Genomic DNA, 15173 nt, shown 5'->3' with positions numbered 1-15173 from the left:
GTCCTTTCCCCATTATAAGTATTTTTAATTAACCACTTAAGACCATCTGAAGCAACAAGAAATACGGTATCTCTCTCTTGAGTTCGTCCTCCACACTGTATTGCTCAAGCACATCCAGGACTTCCTCAAAAGGGCAGTTCATCCAAGGCCAGGTGACAAGAGCGCTGGAGCCTCTAACTAGCTGTGTCTTCTCTTGCTACCCACAACATGTCCCTGTAGAATCTGGTCCTGTATAGTCTCAGTGTCTTTGTCCACCAACGCAGTGATGTTCTCACTGGTTCAGATTTCTAAGAGTTTTCTAAGGTAATTCTCCAACGGAGGAAGACTCCCAATGTTCCAAAGTGCCTAGGATGGAAGGAGCTTCCAGCCCCATATACACACCAGCCAGAAACCTGCCAACTTAGCGCCTGGCACTGAGCTTGGACAATCTGTCAGTTCCCGCCACCAGTGGACCTCATTCAGAACCATCCTTATATAGCAGAGAGGGTCTGACCATGTTGATCCCCAAGGGAAGGGGTGAAGTGTTTCCAATCCTTTCCTTTTGGAGGCTTTTTGCCCTATATGGATTTGCCCACCTCCTTCTCAGCAACCATTCTTGAGAAGTTAAATGAGTTTCCTCAAGTTTCCTCTCTGCACCTCAACTTTTTGCCGGTTTGTCATGCATTCGTTTATTTGCCTCTCATAACAGAACTATCCTTCCTTCTCTTCCAAGCTAAACTCATGTCTTGCGTAGGCTGTTGATACTGCTTCCTTCCCCTCCTATACGTCCTCTCTTTATGATTTATCCTGTCTGTATCATACATCTTCAATCTCTCCCTCTTTACTAAGTTCTTTTCCTCCCCAAACAGACAAATTCCCCAAGACTGCAAAACCGACAAGCAAATAAACCCTTCTCCAACCTTAATTTCCCTGCAGCTATGACCCAACACTCTCCTTACTTTTCTGGCCAAATTGTTTTATTTTATTTTATTGGAGTATCGTTGATTTACAATGTTGTGTTAGTCTCAGGTGTACAGCAAAGTGATTCAGTTATAGGTATACATATATTCATTCTTTTTCAGATTCTTTTCCCATATAGGTTTTTACCCAAACTTCTAAAGAGAAGAAGTGAGAATCTACTGTTACTGTCTTGACTCTTCAAACCCACACAACCTGGGCACCTCAGCCATCATCCACTGGGATCACTTTCTCAGGGGTCAACACTAATCAGGGTCACCATGTATCCCAGTTTACCAGGAATAATCCTGGTTTATCCCTGTTGTCCCAGAGTCTTCTCCAAGTGTCGCAGTTTAAAAACTAAGTGATATGGTCACCTTACCAGTAACCAGCTACAACCAACACAGCCCACAGCTCCATCACAGCCATTCTCCATAAACTACCAGCAACACTGGCCTCTACTGACCATGCCATGCTTGAACCTTCCTCCTCCTCTGGCTTACTTGACACCTCTCCACTGGTTTCTCACTCCTCCTTTCTGTTGTGCTTGCCCTCATCCATATCCACTGCATTCACCTTCCCCATAAATGCTGGAGCTTTGCAAGCTTCTGTTCCTCTCATTTAGCATTTACTCTCCTTCCGAATTTCAGCCACACCCACAGCTTTAGCTCATCATCCCTGCCTTAGCCCTCAATTCAGCGCAAATCTAAAGACTTCTGAGAATCACGGTGGCGTAAATGCAGGTTTACAAAACGAGCCCCTCCCAACTTGACAGAAATGAACAAAGAGAAACAAAAATGAGGGCTGAAACCGTGGTAAGATTCTCCTCAGACACAAAATAAGATTTAAATAGAGACAAACCTTCCTCTTGCCCTGATATAAAGATATATATATTCCCCCTAAATTAATTTATAAATTCAGCACAATCCTAATCAAAGTACCAGTGTGATTTGTAACATGATCAAATAACTGTATAGTTAATCTGGTAAAAGAGATAGCTAAGAGAATTCTAAAAGGGATGAGCAGTAGAGGAGAGAGACTCCTTTATCTGTTTTTAAAAAAGATAATACATTGCAGTAATTTGAGGGGGTTGGGGCAAGGAGTGATACTGGAATGGCAAAAGGAAAGGAAATCATGGAACAGATATAGAATTCAGAAATGTATATAGAAATGTAGTAAATGAGAAAAGAGACACTGCTAATTAATGAGGAAAGATGGTTTATATATGTATATGAAAATGTATTTATGGACAAGAAAATGTAAGTGAATATTTCTGGAGGTGGGGAAGAGCTCTTTAAGTATGTTATCTAGGTCAGAGATCATAAAAGCAAAGTCTGATATGCTTCAATATATAAAACTGAAAAATTTCTGCATGGCAAACACTCCATAACAGAAGTTAAATAACAAATGAGGTGAGGGGGAATAAATATTTGTAGCAATAAATGATAGAAAAGGGAATATTCTCCCCAATATAGAAAGTGCTCTTTCAACTCGATAAAAGAAAAGATGAAAACTGGGCTTCCCAGGTGGTGCAGTGGTTGGGAGTCCGCCTGCCAATGCAGGGGACACAGGTTCAAGCCCTGGTCCGGGAAGATCCCACATGCCATGGGGCGGCTAAGCCTGTGCGCCACAACTACTGAAGCCCGCGAGCCACAACTACTGAAGCCCGTGCACCTGGTGCCCGTGCTCCACAGCGGGAGAGGCCACCACAATGAGAAGCCTGCTCACCGCAATGAAGACCCAATGCAGCCAAAAATAATAAATAAATAAATTAAATAAATTAAGGAAAAAAAAGAGAAGATGAAAACTAAATGAAAACTAAATGGAAAGGGGGAAAGGGGATGAAAAGGGTTTGTAAGTCATTATCTGCTTAATCAGCCACCTTGTATAAAGGCGGGGAGGGTGTAGTCAGCTGGAAGAGCCACAGAGCACAAATGTTATCAAACCCTCCCAGTCTGGGACTATAAATAAAGTTCCATTAACATCCATCACCCAAAGTTCCTGCTGTTTCTCTTCCAGCACCTACAGGACCTCTGCCCTCTTCCTCCTCTGCCACAAGTATTTCTGGGAGCTCCAAAAAGGGAGCCCACATATGCTGAGGCATCACCCCGTCAGCCACAATCCCCATATGGCTTCTCCGGAATTCTTCCTCTCCTGTCCTAGTTCAGTGCCGGCTGCCAGCAAAGCCATTCCAACCGTGACCTGCGTGTGACTACTGCTCTGAGTAGGCACCTCCCTTCTAATGTTCCCAAAGCCACCATTCCCTGGAACCAGAGGGCACTGAGCCCCAGGTAGAGGTGAGGAGGATGCCTCCTCTACCACCCTCTATCCGGCCTCCCTGCTAACACCAAGGGGAGTAATCCAACTCAAGAGGAAGTAGGGTGGGGAAGGGGGGACAGGGACAGAGAGGGAAGAGGAAGAAGGACAGCATGAGTTTCCTATTGCTGCTGTAACAAATGACCACAAACCTGCTGGCTTAAAACAATTACACTTTTATTCTCTCACAGCTCTGGTGGCCAGAAGTCTGAAATCAGTTTCACTGGGCTGAAATCAAGACGCTGGCAGGCTGCACTCCCTCCAGAGGCTCTAGGGGAGAATCCCTGCCTTTTCCACCTTCTAGTGTTGCACTGTGTTTCTTGGCCCTTGGCCCCTTTCTCCATCTTCAAAGCCAGCAAAGTAGCATCATCCTTCAGGGGACACGCTGTCTTTTTGTTCTGTGTCAGATCCCCCTCTGCCTCCCTCTTATAAGGACACTAATGATTGCCTTGAGGGCCTACGCAGGCAATCCAAAACAATCACATCTGCCAAGTGTCTTTTGTCACATAGGTAACATTCAGGGGTTCCAGGGATTAGGACGTGATTATCTTTGGGGACTATCACTCAGATCGCCACAGGGGCAGATGCCTTTTCATCATCCTCCAGACTGCTCATCTCTTTTCTTCCTAGCCCCCAACCACCTTCCCCATTTTAGGAAAATAGCCTCCATGCATATTTATAGATGCAAATAAATGCTAATATTGGGGGGTGTTGTCCATACAAGCAGTATCAGATCCCCAGCCTGGCAAACCAAGTAAGTGCCCGATGATGGGGGTCAGTCCTGGACGTACATGGACAGTGGGTGGCAGGTCAGTGCTACAGAGTGAAGCCTCTGAGAAGGACAAAGCACCCCACCGGCTGATCACAGACAGAGTCACAGCAAAGAGAGGGCTTGGGGCACCAACTGACTGGAGCCCCTTTTCTACAGTCCCGTGGCTGACCTTGTCTGTCTCCCCACCAAGTGCTGATGGTAGCAGCATCTTTACGTTTATACCCTTGTTCCTCTACCTTCCTTGCCATTGTTGCTCCTTCACCAACATGCTGGGCCCAACTCAAGGCTAGAAAAAGATGGACACTGGATGTAGGTTCAGGCTGATATCCAAGAATCAACATAGGATTATAGCCTGGGCCTGACCAGAGAGTCCTAAAACAACCCTAAGGGAGATGGTTCTGAGATGGGCACACATAAACAAACAGGAGACAGGAGTAAGGGAGCACTGTGGGATGGGGTCTGCCTTTGAAATGTGGTGGGCAGTGTTTTAAAGTCATCACCATAATTGTCAACAACTGACATCTCCATAATCACCAGCGCAAGAGTGTCCCCATCACCATAAGCAGAAAGCCTATGAAAGTACAGGGGTGTAGCGTGCCAGGGTAAGGAGGGTACTGATGGGAGGGAAGGCTGGGGAATTACTGTCAGCCAGGCTGAAAAGCAGCTTACTTGCCAGGTTAGAGAGTTTGGGTTCTATTCTAAGTCCAGTGGAAGTCATTGAAGAGTCTTCAGCAGACGTGGCCAGTTTTACATTTTGGAAAACCACTCTGGTAACATCACGGATAATGGATTCTAGCTACACAAGGCTCGAGGCAGGTAGGTCAGTTAGGAGGCTGCTGTCATAGCCTAGGCAAGAAATAATTTAGAGTTGTGTCAGTGGGCATGGTAAGAAGTAGACATATTTGAGAGATATTTATGAAGGAGAAATAGCAAGACTTTTGAATTAATTGGATGTGGGAGGTGAGGGGGTGGAAGATGTCAGGAATGATGCCCAGGTTTCTGGCTTTAGCCACCAGAGGGATGTTGGCATCATTCACTGAGTGGGGAGAACAGGGGGTCTTTGGAGGAGAGCATATGGAGGGGGAGGTGCTTGTAAGACATCCAAGAGGCCATTGATCAAACAGGTCTGGAGTCCAGGGGAGCGGTCTGGGCTGAAGGCAAGGATGGGAAGTGAAGCCAAGGGCCTTGGTGAGAGTGTCCACGGAGCGAGATCACATGAGAAAAGAAAGGGCTCGCAACAGTGTCAGGAATAATGCCAACAGGTGAAGAGCCAGCAGAGGAAACCTTCCTCCTCACATAAGGGAAACTGAGGACTGGCCAGGGATACAGAAAGAAAATCAGAAGAGTATGTATTCCTGAAGTCAAGGGAGGAGAATGGGGGGAGGGGAGGTGGTCAATAGCATCACATAATGCTCAGGGGCCACGTAGGGACAGGAATGCAAGGTGGATTTGGTCTTGCTGAAGACACAATGGGTAGCAAAGCCTGGTTTCCGTGTGCTAAAGAATGAGTGGCAGTTGAGAAAGGAAGGCATGTGAAGCCCACCCTTTTAAGAAGATTAGATGTGATGGGAAGGACAGAAAGGGACAGTGGGGTTCAAGGAGGACCTTTTTTGGAGAGAAAAGATTTGATCAGGTTGAAATGTGGATGGGAAGGATCCTGCAGGAAGAGGTTGGACACTGGGGAGAAGTGGTAACTGATGGACAGGATGAAGACAAGGCAGATAGGAAAATACAATGGGGTTGCCGGGCAGGCAGCACTGAGGCACACTAGATGATGAACTTGAGGAAGAGCAAATCTGGGTGGCTCTGTGATTTTTCCCTGATTGCCTCAGCAGGGCTGCTATAGCCCATGAACCTCAGAGAGGGTTGGTGGTTGCATTGATCCAGGGCTGGAGTTTCCAGGTTGATAAACAAAAAGGATCGTGGGACTGGAACAAGGGAGCAGAGGACACTGGAGGTGAAGGTTGTGGTGATGGATCTTGGAGTCTAAGCTGGGGAAGGAAGGGGCTGAGGCAGGAGGTTGGTGGACAGAGCTTGCTCTACCCTCAAAGAGCAGGTGTAAAGGGGAGACCCAAAGAGGGTGGAAGGAGACGAGGCTGAGGTCGGACTGGGGAGCCTGAATTTCAGATTGTAGAAGATGGAGTAGCGCTAGGTGTTGGCCATGGAGTGGGTAGCTGAAATTGAGAAGAAGGGCTCTGAAAACCCAGTCAGGGCCAAGGTTCAAGCGCAGTCCTCTCCAGGACTTCGGTGGGGAGGAAGCCAGGTGGCAATGATCCCTGGGTGACAGCCATGAGGGTGCCGGGTGTGGGAGCCTCAGAGGAGCAGGTGGGTGGAGGAGTTTTATGGGTGGTAGAGGTCCCAGTGATCTGAGAGAAGCCATCGGGAGTAACCATGTCACTTCCTGACCACGGGGCAGGGGTGGTCTGGGAGAATGAGGAGCCATCCCTCAAGGACAGCAGAGGAGGGGGTCTCTGTGAAGAGGCTGAGGGGCCCGTCCTCTCAAGGGGCCTGGCAGAGAATTTCCTTTCTGAACATGACTCAAGAAGGGTGTGAGACAAGGGGCCATCAGAATAGCCTACAGAGTTAGCACAGCAAGAGACGACAATGACTCCTTGGCCAGAACTGTTTACGACCCACGTTGGTCAGTGAGAGCCTGACTGCACGCTGCAATGACAACCATAGCCCTTGGAATCGTTATAGCTCTTCTGTGCTCTCCTTAGGCAGAAAATGATGTCCTGCTCATCCCCAATTCCTAGTGCCTTGGGAGGTGGGGTGCAGAGAGGAGATGAGTTCCCCAAATGCCCATGGACTGAAGGAATTCTTCCCAGTAAGTCCCAGCCAATTGGAGTACAGGGACCTCTTTTTCACTAAAAAAAAAAACCACTTGACTTTGAAACTTCAAAACACATCTGACATGGGAACAGTTGTGATTGAGAACATTGCTAGTGGTGGATGAGGGTCTGGGTCAGACACAACTGCCTGGCAAACCCTGGCTCTTCCTCTAACCGTGGGAGTCTGGACAAGTTAGTTAACCCCTTTAGCCTCAATTTAATCATCTGTAAAATGGGGATAATACCACTTACCTGACAGGCCTCTAGCAAGGATTACATGAGCTAATCCATACTAAGTACTTGGCATGGTGTCTGGCACAGAGCTAGCTCTCCTTAAATGTTAGTTATCATGACTATGAATTCAATTATGCTTTAAAACAAATGTGTGTTTTTACTCATCACACTAGCACCCACACATGGGGTAAACGGTTGCTCATATACATGGAAGGCGCATTTCTTAGTCAGCAGGCTGTGCTTGGGGAGACTGCGGAGATTCAGGGGCCCCTTGCAATAACTTGGAGCCTCACAGAGCCCCTCGGTCAGTCCATGTTAGCCCCTATCTCACTCTGAGATCTGATCTCTCCCCAGGGCAGGCATTATCGAGGAAACTGAGGCCTAGAAACTTGCCCCTGGACAGACGGGCAGGAGTGCACAGCAGAGCTCGGGGGGGAACCGGCCTCACTCACCTCTCTTGTTTTCTTCCTGTGGCAGCTTCAGCCTGTTGGCATTTCCACAAACGCTGGGACTCGCTGGGCCTATGTGTTTGCAGTGTTGCTGCTATCACTGCCAACTGCGCTGTTGGCCGTGGGAGTGTGGGCCTGGGCTCCAGGAACTGTTGTCCCAACTCTGGTTGTGGTACCAGACTTAGTCACATTTCCTTCTCAGTCCCTACCCAGTCCCTGTCACAACACCTGTCACAGTGAGTGTCACAGCCTTTGTCACAGTCTCTATCACAGCATCTGCCATAAACCCCGTCACAGCCCCCATCACAGTCTCTTTCACAGCCCCGTCACAGTCCCGTCACATTCGCTGCTCAAGTCTCTGTCAGAGTCTCTGCCACAGTCTCTGTCACAGTCTCTGTCAGACTCTCTGTCACAGCCCCTATCACAGCCCCGTCATATTCTGTGCCATAGTCTCTGTCACAGTCTCTCTGTCACAGCCCCTATCACAGCCCTGTCACATTCTCTACCACAGTCCTGTCACAGTCTCTGTCACAGCCCGTATCACAGCCCCGTCACATTCTCTGCCACAGTTTCTGTCACAATCTCTGTCACAGCCCCTGTCATAGCCCCGTCACATTCTCTGCCACAGTCTCTGTCACAGTCTCTGTCACAGTCTCTGTCACAGCCCCTATCACAGCCCTGTCACATACTCTGCCACAGTCTCTGTCCCAGTCTCTGTCCCAGTCTCTGTCACAGCCGTGTCACATTCTCTGTCACAGTCTCTGTCACAGCCCCTATCACAGCCCCGTCACATTCTCTGCCACAGTCCCTGTCACAGTGTCTGTAACAGCCCCTGTCACAGCCCCATCAGATTCTCTGGCACAGTCTCTGGCACAGTCTCTGTCACAGCCCCATCACATTCTCTGGCACAGTCTCTGTCACAGCCCCTAACACAGCCCCGTCACATTCTCTGCCACAGTCTCTGTCACAGCTCCTATCACAGCCCCGTCACATTCACTGCCAGATTCTTTGTCACAGTCTCTGTCACAGCCCCGGTCATAGCCCCATCACATTCTCTGCCACAGTTCCTGTCACAAACTCTGTCACAGCCCCTGTCATAGCCCCATCACATTCTCTGAGACAGTCTGTGTCACAGTCTCTGTCACAGCCCCTGTCATAGCCCCATCACATTCTCTGCCACAGTTCCTGTCACATTCTCTGTCACAGCCCCTGTCATAGCCCCATCACAGCCCCATCACATTCTCTGCCACAGTCTCCATCACAGTCTCTGTCAGAGTCTCTGTCACAGCCCCGTCACATTCTCTGCCACAGTCTCTGTCACAGTGTCTGTAACAGCCCTGTCACGGCCCCATCACATTCTCTGCCACAGTCTCCATCACAGTCTCTGTCAGAGTCTCTGTCACAGCCCCTATCACAGCCCCGTCAGATTCTCTGCCACAGTCTCTGGCACAGCCCCATCACATTCTCTGCCACAGTCTCCATCACAGTCTCTGTCAGAGTCTCTGTCACAGTCCCTATCACAGTCCCGTCACATTCTCTGCCACAGTCTCTGTCACAGTCTCTGTCACAGCCCCGGTCATAGCCCCATCACATTCTCTGCCACAGATCCTGTCACAAACTCTGTCACAGCCCCTGTCATAGCCCCATCACAGCCCCATCACGTTCTCTGCCACAGTCTCTCCCACAGCCCCGTCACATTCTCTGCCACAGTCTCTGTCACAGACTCTGTCACAGCCCCTGTCACAGCCCCTATCACAGCCCCATCACATTCTCTGCCACAGTCTCTGTCAGAGTCTCTGTCCCAGCCCCTATCACAGCCCTGTCAGTCTCTGTCACAGTCTCTGTCACAGCCCCTATCACAGCCCCGTCACATTCTCTGCCACAGTCTCTGTCACAGTCTCTGTCACAGCCCCGGTCATAGCCCCATCACATTCTCTGCCACAGTTCCTGTCACAAACTCTGTCACAGCCCCTGTCATAGCCCCATCACAGCCCCATCACGTTCTCTGCCACAGTCTCTCCCACAGCCCCGTCACATTCTCTGCCACAGTCTCTGTCACAGACTCTGTCACAGCCCCTGTCACAGCCCCTATCACAGCCCCATCACATTCTCTGCCACAGTCTCTGTCAGAGTCTCTGTCACAGCCCCTATCACAGCCCCGTCACATTCTCTGCCACAGTCTCTGTCACAGACTCTGTCACAGCCCCTATCACAGCCCCGTGACATTCTCTGCCACAGTCTCTGTCACAGTCTCTGCCAGAGTCTCTGTCCCAGCCCCTATCACAGCCCCTGTCAGTCTCTGTCACAGTCTCTGTCACAGCCCCTATCACAGCCCCGTCACATTCTCTGCCACAGTCTCTGTCACAGACTCTGTCACAGCCCCTATCACAGCCCCGTGACATTCTCTGCCACAGTCTCTGTCACAGTCTCTGCCAGAGTCTCTGTCCCAGCCCCTATCACAGCCCCTGTCAGTCTCTGTCACAGTCTCTGTCACAGCCCCTATCACAGCCCCGTGACATTCTCTGTCACAGTCTCTGTCAGAGTCTCTGTCCCAGCCCCTATTCCAGCCCCTGTCAGTCTGTCACAGCCTCTCCCTGACTCTTGACTCTGGTCTGGACCCTGCAAGGTGGCCTGTGGGGCTCAGCCTCCAATACACAGCGGTACTGTGTCTTCCTGGAAGGCGTCCAGCAGAAGCCTCATGTAATAGCAGGTTATCCTGATGTGCAGGGCTTGCGGAGGGAGGCTGGGCCATGGGGCTCATACAAAAGATGTGCTATGCAGTGAGCTGGAGAGCAGATCTCCCCAGCAGCCACCCGGCCCTGGCTGTGGCTCACTCCCTGCCCCCCGGGGTCAGGGGTTCAGGTTTCTGACTCTGGGAGGATGACTAAATGGTTTCGTGTGACCCCACTGTGAGCCTCCAAGAGCAAGGACTGCGTCTTATTCTTTTCTCACTTCCTCACTGCCGAGCTGAGAATAGGGCTGGGCTCCCAGGGCACAACCTGATGGTCATGCCCAAGGTCCTGGCTTGTCTTGAGTTGGTTCCAGTCACTTCCCTTTGCCTCCAGAATGAAGCCACCAAGGGTCCTTGTGCTCACTGCTCTGGACCACCAGGGCTATGGTCTCCCAGACCATCCAGTGCATGGGGTCCCCAGTGCCTGGCGCTCCCACCCCTCTGCCTCCACTCTTCCAAACCACATGTGCCTTCTTCAGAGACCAATTCAAACATGACCGTCTCCCCTGCTCCCCTCCTCTATGCCCTTCCCCCTCCATCCTCTGCTCTCCAGCCACTTGTCCACATCACAGGACCCTCACCCCTGCCTTCCAGATGGGAGTTTCTGTACCTGTGTTATTCCAGCCACAGCCTGAGGTGCCTGGAACTTAGGGGCTGGACCTTATAGCATCATACAGAAGGTACTCCACAAGTGAGCTAGATAAATAAACGGGTGAATGATTGAATAAATAAAAGGAGTGATGTGAAACTGGCGGAAGGAGAAAATGTAGAGGGGTGGGGAAGAGGATGGAGGGCGTGTCAGGGAGGACAGCATGGGCAGGGCTTGGTGGGGGGGGAGGAGCCCAGTGCTCATGGGGGGCTGTGAGCCCACTCCGTGGGCCACCTCAGGGTTCCCGAGTGAGCCCCATCTTCCCAGGTCTCCTCACTCCCCCTCCTTCCACCCTCCATCTTGCCCCATTTGCCAAGCCTCTTCCCTCTTCCCCCTCTCCCAGGCCATCCTGTCTCTTCCTTCCCTCCCTAACACCTCCAGCCCAGGCTGTTGAAACCACCCCCCGGGGCCCCTGTCTAAACTCACTTCAGCCCTGATAGATGCTGAATTCCTGACATGCGGCAGAGGAGAGTCTGGTCCTTACTTCTTGGCAGCTCAGCTCAGCCAGCACCTCGGGGGCCTCCTCCTACCCCAAGTGCCTCACTCTCCAACCTGGCTCCGAGTCCAGGTGGCCCAGATGTCCTGGAGCCCCAGCAGGACACAGAGACACAGTCCAGGACTGGCTGAGCTGTCAGCACATCTTTCTTCTGCCTCCCTGGGAGGAGAGGGGCATGGTGTCCCGGCCAGGGTCCTGGCAGAGCGCTGGGGGAACAGCTGGGAGTGCAGGATGGGGAGACTGGAGAGATCAAGGGCAGTGGAGCCAGGGCTGGCCTGGAGATGAAAGCCCTTTGGGCTCTGTTGGGCTCTGGGCACTCCCAGGTGGGGCCCTGCACAGAGGCAGGGGGTGGAGAATAGAACAATATAATAGTTCACACTCGCAGATCCGAAAGAAACCAGGCAGAGCTGAGAAGAAAGCAGACAGTAAGCCCAAAGGGAAATTGAACCTGGGGGGCTTTCTTTCACTAGTGCCCTAATGTCACTGGGGAAGGGTGGGCATGTGGGCTCCCAGGGTACTTTTGCAGCCAGAGTCTGGAGGGGAGGATGTTGGGAAGGAGGGGATCAGAAGGACCCAATACCCTCCCTCTATGGGGACAGCAGACTTTCTCCTAGGGCCGGCTTAGGGCAACAGCTTAGTGGTCCCTTAAGGTGGACCTTTACCCTAGTCCTGCCCTCTGGCGATGCCTCACTTACCCCACTGAGAGAATGCAGCAGGCCTCACCCCTACCAGGCTGTTCCACTCACGGTTTCCCCCGTAACACACACACACACACACACACAACAGTAGAAAACCCTACTAGAAAACCCAGTCCACTTTCCACCTCCTCCAGGAAGCCCACCTTGACCATACATACTCAGGAGGACAATTGCTCTGAGCTTCTGAACCACTTACTCTGACCCTTGACTACAAACCTCTGAGATAGCCTTTTGCTGCTTCGACCAGACTGGGAACTGCCCATGTTCTGCCTTCTCGGCCTCCATCCATGTGTGGCTGTGCTCAGGGACGGAGGCCGAGACTGGGTGGTTGACTTGTTCTTTTCATACATCTACACCCAACTGGGCCAGCTCCCTGTGTGCCCCGTCCCCCTTCCAGTTTCTTCATCAGGAAGCCTCAAGATAGGAAACCCGAGGGAATGTAGTGAATTCTCGGGGGCCTAGTCCCCAGGTCAGGACTCCCAGCAGGAAGTTGATATATCCCTGATCCAGCCCATAGAACAGACCTGCCTCAGAGCAGAGCAGAAGGTGCACTGGGAGGATGATATCTATGCTAAACAGAAAGATGAAGTTGCACCTGTGTCTGGTGGGGGTCTCGAGCACAGGGTCAAGGGTGTGACCTCTGAGTCAGTTCCCTCTGATCCCACTTAGGCAAATGCCCATCCCAGAGAGAAGAAAGTCTGTCTTCTGGACACCTGGCCAGGGCATATAGAGGATGGAGAATTCAAAAAAAGCAATCTTGTATAGCAAGACAACCCTTTCATCCCAACAACAATTAAGATGAACATGACCTCAAATCAGATTCCAAAGGCCAAGTGTCTCCCCCTCTGTTGGCTAACAGTGGTTTCATTCAATATTCCGTTGTTCAGGGTTTATGGAGAACCGACCACACATGAGAAGCCATGCTCACCACATTCGTTTTCTCATGTAGTCTTTACGATAACTTAGGAGATACATATCATTAAACCCATCTTACACACGAGGAAGATTGAGGCATACACAGGCAGTAAATGACAGACATATTTCATTCTAGAGCTTTTGTTTTCCAGTTTCATGCTCTATCAGTTATAGCAGGGGATCCCAGACTTTTGGAATACACAGACCAATAACATTTCAAAAATGACTTTTGGGAACAAACACAGGACTCTATGTCAACTATTTATTTAGCCAAGGACATAAAAAATACCCTCTCCCAGCAGTATGATTTCATAAAAGGACATTTTAACACAGAAAATGCAACAAGGATATAATGGTAGAATAAAGACAGCCTTCTAAGAAAGGACAGTTGGCAATCTTACCCTAAAATATTCTACATTGTTCTCTCTTTTTTGGTTAAATTTCAAGCAGAACTGGCCAAAACCTTGGCATTACACTGTGTGGGAGCCACTGCCCTATCTCAGAGCTGCCTCTTTAAGCAAGAAAAATGCCCTCAGACCACGAGCAAATAAACTTCCAGAATTTCCCATCCCCATCTGCCCATCCAGGTTGCCACCAAGTAAGATCTGAGGATGATATATAATAATCAGCTACATCCCCACCCCACCCCCAGCAGGTCGTCTGAATCTCACTGACATTCAGCGTCCCTGAATGGGAAAGCCCATCTTTCCCAGCCCCTTCTCTCTTAGACCCAGCTCTTTTCTGGGTTTGCATTCCAGGAATAACCAGGCCCCCTGCAGCCCAGCAGGAAGCACATCTGTCTCCCAGAGGTACTCAGTTCCCCATTGCAGCTGATAGCCACAGATCTTCTCCCTATCTCAGTCTAAAGGTAGGGCCTTTCCCTTGCTAGGGCCCCCAGGTCCTGTGTATTGTGTTACAAGACCAACCACAGCAGACCTCAGGCTTTCTAGGCAGTGCTGGAAAGGAGAGGGTGTGAGATCTGAGTGGAACAATGGGGAGAGCATGGAATGGGGGTGCTCCGTTCTTTACTTCCTCTCTGCTTTAGCCATGCCAGACTCAGAACTGCCTCTCCCTCTGGTACGTGGGCCTGTTCCCACTTCATCTGTGTGAGTCAGAGAAGAGCCTGACCTGTGGAGCTCTTGGATGGAGTTCCAGCTCCACCATTTTCTTGCTGTGGGACATTTAGCAAGTCACTTAACCTCTCTGTGCTTTAGTTCTCCTGCTTGCAAACGGGAGTAAGAATGTTAGGTTTAGGGACTTCCCTGGTGGTGCAGTGGTTAAGAATCCTCCTGCCAATGCAGGTGACACAGGTTCGAGCCCTGGTCTGGGAATATCCCACATGCCGCGGAGCAACTAAGCCTGTGTGCCACAACTACTGAGCTTGTGCTCTAGAGCCTGTGAGCCACAACTACTGAAGCCCACGCACCTAGAGCCCGTGCTCCGCCACAAGAGAAGCCACCGCAATGAGAAGCCCGCACACCTCAACAAAGAGCAGCCCCCTCTTGCCACTAGAGAAAGACCATGTGCAGCAACCAAGACCCAACACAGCCAAAAATATAAATAAATTTATATTAAAAAAAAAGAATGTGGGCTTCCCTGGTGGCGCAGTGGTTGAGAGTCCGCCTGCCGATGCAGAGGACACGGGTTCGTGCCCCGGTCCGGGTGGATCCCACATGCCGCGGAGCGGCTGGGCCCGTGAGCCATGGCCGCTGAGCCTGCGTGTCCGGAGCCTGTGCTCTGCAACAGCAGAGGCCACAACAGTGAGAGGCCCGTGTACCGCAAAAAAATAAAATAAAAATAATAAAAAAAAGAATGTTAGGTTGAGCTATGTGAAACTGGAAAAATTTGACCATATTTGGTCCACGAAAATTTCACGTGGTTTAACAAATGAAGTGTGAACTGTAAAGTGCTGGATACATGTCTCTCATCAAATCTGACCCCTCCTCCAGGAAGTCCTCCCTAGCTATCCACAAGCCTCAGTGAGTTCCCCCTCCTCAAATCTCACTGGTTGAGGCATGATTTAGTACACACTTCTTTTCTGTCTTGAGTTTTCTCCTCTTTCCTGAACATGAGTGTAGATTCCTCACAACTTGGATCACATCAAGGGCAAGATCTGGGTCTCCCCCTCCTCTTTCCCCCAGATTGC

The sequence above is a fragment of the Phocoena phocoena genome, chromosome 2 (genome assembly GCF_963924675.1).
Source record: "Phocoena phocoena chromosome 2, mPhoPho1.1, whole genome shotgun sequence".
In the NCBI taxonomy this organism is placed as follows: Eukaryota; Metazoa; Chordata; class Mammalia; order Artiodactyla; family Phocoenidae; genus Phocoena; species Phocoena phocoena.
This window is presented reverse-complemented; position numbering follows the sequence as displayed.